This window comes from Etheostoma spectabile, chromosome 23 (genome assembly GCF_008692095.1).
Source record: "Etheostoma spectabile isolate EspeVRDwgs_2016 chromosome 23, UIUC_Espe_1.0, whole genome shotgun sequence".
Taxonomy (NCBI): Eukaryota; Metazoa; Chordata; class Actinopteri; order Perciformes; family Percidae; genus Etheostoma; species Etheostoma spectabile.
Genome location: NC_045755.1, coordinates 18,387,813 through 18,392,666, shown reverse-complemented (window position 1 = coordinate 18,392,666; position 4,854 = coordinate 18,387,813).

Genomic DNA, 4,854 nt, shown 5'->3' with positions numbered 1-4,854 from the left:
GGGTGACCAAGGTAAGAAAAATCACTTCTTCTTATCTCTTTTCCTCTGACCTGAAACAGTCAAACTGCGGTGCATGAAGTCACAGAGAAAAGAGCTGGTGGAGGGGAAAACGCACACGGGAGTAATCTCGGTTTTTAAAGGAGCTCCACGTGGCGATGCATCATTGTCAAATTACTCGTGACACCTCGGCTTAATTAGCGTAAATAAACAAGATCGTGGGGAATAACCATTTTTGACTCACAGCAGTAGACTCTAAGTATCTTACTAAGTATCTTTTGGGTAAAATTAACAAAGCCATAATGTAAAAAAAACACTACAATTAAAGGTCTGAATTTTTACGTTAAAAGTGTTATAAGCTAAATGAATGTAGGCCTCTCTCTTCAAAGTAACAATTCTCGTCTACCTTTATATTACAGTGCATTTTAGAGTTATAATTATCCATGCATTATTCAACCTTTTAAGCAAGTTTTTGATATTGTAGCTGGTCCAGGTTGAGCTCATTTGAATACCTTCATATATACTTTTGTTAATCTTTAACACTGTATATTATAATACAACAGATGACTGTGTGTGTAAAATATCAATACAAAAAGTAACCAGTAAGTGCATCTATGAATTTAAGTGGAGTAAATCTAAAATGTGTCGTACGTGTACGTGTTTTGATGTTTTTTTAATTTTTACTTTTACTAAACCTAATTACACCTACTTGAGTAAATTAATGTTATTAGGCCATTTGAGTGGTGAGATATATTATATAAATAGTAATGATACTGTAATAATCAAAACGTTAACCATACTAAAGGATTAAATTACATCTTATAAAGTTGAATTTATGTTCATCCCATTGGTCAAATTCTGCATTTTCTGGGGAAAATAACCGGATTTTGTGAGCATCAAAGTATTCCATATATATGTTTAGGGCTGCAACACATTTGTAGTATTGCATCAATCTGCAGATCATTTTGTCAATAAATCCATAATTGTTTAAACTATAAAAAATATCAGAAAACAGGGGAATGGTCCCTCACAATTTCCTAAAGCCTGTGATGACCAGCAGTCCAAAACCCCAACATCTTCCATTATTTTACAAGACAATAAACATTGACAAATTCACACAATTTAGAAAGCTGCAAACACCACATGTTTGCCATTTTTGCTTGTAAAAATATGTGCTCTTTTGGGCTTGTATATATATATAAAACATATTTTGGTTGTTTTTTCAGGTCTGTATTTCCACAGGTGGGAACTCTTATGGTGCCTTTGTGCCATAAAGCAATTTCCCCACCATAATCTGACCTGATCTATAAGGTGCCATTTCAGTCTGTTAATCTTCTTGGAAACTGTCTTATTTGTTTACAGTAATTATCCTCCTGTCTCAGAGGTAAAGATTATTTTATTGATGGCAAAACACAATACGCAGCAGCTTGAAGAAGTGGTGAGGGGGTGCTGGGTTCGTTGACTTTTGCCCTGCACCTGTGTTTCACACACTGTTTCATCTGCGGTGTAGCGCACATGCTGTACAGTATGTTGCAACAGTCACCTTGAAAGACCAGCAGAAAACCTTTTTTTTTTTTTTTCCCACTGCACATGTAACCATCTGCCATCTGGGCCGAACGTCCTCCAGTGGAACTTCCAATCGTGCTCGTCATTTTTTTCCACCTGATGTCGAATCATTATGAACACACAAACACAGAACATAGCAAAGCCTTTCAGTTTGGCTTTCATTACCATCACTAGAGTGTTTTTCTTTTACAAAATAAAATGTCAATATTTCAATTGTCTGCATATGTAAAAATGTAACAATATTCCTTTGCATACACAAGAATATTTGCAGAAGAGCAGCCATTGTGACACAGAATGAACACACTTTTAGTTCATCTCAGTGGTGTAATGATGTCTTATAATCCCACATCCATATCTGCACTGACTCTAGCAGGCCACACCCCATATTTGGAGACTAATATAATGACTTTATATTCAGTTGAACGGTACACAATATAGTTAGATTATGCTTATTCGTCCTAATACATAAATATGTCATCTCTCGGGCAAAAGCTCTCGATTGTGCCTTGAATGAGGCAACAGGATCCCAGTGCACAATCATCTCTGTCCGTGAGTCTTTCAGAAGTTGAAGGATTTCATACAACACTTTCACCGCCGTCTTATTTTCTTCCTTTTGAAAGAGAGGGAGTTGATTTATATTTTCCCCCTCCCTTCTCTCCCCCTGTACGGGTTTAACTTGGGCTATTTCAACCCCACTGAAAAAAGTAAATGTGTTTCGAGGCTGCTTTCAGTCTGAGCTGCACAACTTATCTCCCTCTTCCTCTTTGTTATTAAATGCAGTGAGCGAATGATCGGCGTTTCTCTAAGGGACAGAGAGTGAGTCAAAAATCTAAAAGGGGAGGCACACTCCCTGCATTACCATAAAAAAGGTGTGTGTGTTTGTGTGTGTGTGTGTGTGTGTGTGTGTGTGTGTGTGTGTGTGTGTGGTTGGTTTTTTGTGGTGTGTGTGTGTGTGTGTGTGTGTGTGTGTGTGTGTGTGTGTGTGTGTGTGATTTATATTCTCCAGCCTATCTCATGTGCAGGGGTGGTCGCGACGCCTTTATCGGTTCACCAACAGGAGAACGGAAATGATTAACATCTAATTTAACCCAATCTCCAGCTCAATAGGCCGCCATTCAAAGGGACGCATCTATATGTATTTAAGAGGTAATCACTGGTCGGACCCCCGCTCTTAGACTCCCCGCTCCCCCCCGCCCCTTTTTGTGCGGCGGGATGACACACAAACATATTTCCATCTGAATGGCAGGCCTTGGTGGCTAGATTTCTGAAGGAGAATCGCTGGTGTTATTGTCGGGTTGTTTGTGCGGGCCTCACTGTACTTGCATCATTTGAGTATGTGAGTGTGTATGCCTGTGCAAATGCATCCATGTATGTTAATGCTGTCGGGGGAATACGTGGTCTACAGTTAGTAGCCCAGTATGGCTGACTGCTGCTTAGGATGGCTCTAGTCAATTATAAAAGCAGTTGCAGTTTTTCTTCTTTTTACAAAACAGATATTGGACATTTTTTTATTACTGCATGAGTGTTCCTCTTTAATAATTAGCCCTATATGTACAGTATGTATGATGGAGCCTAGTCACACAACAAATGTATTGCCTTGCTATTGATGCTGTTAAGTTGCTGTGTAATTTTTCAACATTTAAGTTTTCATCAGTCTTAACCCTCCTGTTGTCTTCGGGTAAAATTTGACCCATTTTCAAAAAATGTCCATCAGAAATTAGTGTTTCCTACAACAAAATTCCCCAAAAAATAAAATGAATGGTCCCATTTAACGCTCTTCTCAAGTAAAATGAAGGATTAGTACAATACTTTCATTGAATATTGGGGGATTTATTTAATTTTATTGCATATTTCTGCTTTTTAAACTCAAAAAATTGGGTTTAGAGTCCATGAATTCCAAAAATAAGTGTAAAACGACATGACGACGAAAACGTTGTATGACGACAAAAATGTCAAAAACTTCAAAAAGCAACAAAAATATTGAAAAAAACAACTTCACCAGCCCTAAGATTTATATTGTGACCCCTTGTCAGGGTCCCTACCCCCCAGGTTTGAAGCCACATGTCTAAGGGTGCATTCACAACAAATCAGATCAGGTTGCGTTTCTCCAAAGGTTCTTTAAACGTTTTGTCACTGGCTGCTGTGTTATTTTTTGCCGATCCCTGGCATGCTATCAGGCTAACTACTGTTAGCTTATGAACAAGATTTTCAGTTGTTTTTTCTGCTACTGTTGAACATGAAAAGCATGTTAGCTTCAACCTGAATCCCTATCAGCTGAGGCTGAATTTAACTTGGAGTTTTTAGAGGATTTAGAGGTATCGTGTTACAAATGTAAACTTTTTCACAAGTGCAATTATTCACATGTTGGTGGGCGCTAGATGAAAAGTCAGGGCATCACCAAAGTTATTCAATTTAATACTTTGGGGTTGAATGTCTGTGCCGAATTTCATGGCAAAACATCCAATAGTTGTGAAATATGTTTTACTCTGGACCAGCAGACATCTGCTAGCATTACAAAAATCTCTCTTTTACTAAGAATTTTTGATAAAGTGTCTGGCAACACCTGTACAATAATGCAGTCTATCATAATTAATAATGCGCTGTCCTCTTTGCAGTAGTTTGACTGTGCAAAAAGTGGAAATATCAGCTTTTGTGGTGCTAATACATAACATGTATTATCAAAGTTTGGAAAATAATTTTCCTTCTTCCTGAAGTGTTTGAAGTAGAACACCTTGCCTGTGAGTGTGGGAAGTGGACAGATTTTTAAGCAAACTCTTTCATCCTTATGTCTTTTAAATCTACCAGAAGAAGACTTTCAGATTAAAAAAAGAAGTGTTTTTTCTTCTTCAAAGATTGCCTCGACAAAATGCAAGGATAAGTGAGAATGGAGTGTGAAGAAGAATCGAGGCCACGTTTGAATGGAGATGAGAGAGTCCGTGTGGAAGGTAGGGCTAGTGTGTGTCAGGTTAACCCTGGGCGAAGCCTGGCAGAGGCACTTCTTCATTAGGGTGGGGTGGGGGAGAAATGAAGATCTCTCCAGAGCTTTCTATCAGAGCAGATTACATGCATGTAGACGCGGTCAAAGAGAACAGCAGAAAAGAGGAGGACAAAAGTAAGTGTAAAAAAAAGAAAAAAAGAAAAAAAGAAGTTGGAATCAAAAGGGTCGTGTGCAATCTCGGCAATGGGGGTGATGACAGGTTTGCCTCACACCTGAGCTGTATTATGCATTCCATAATCGAACACACACACACACACACACACACACACACACACACACACACACACACACAC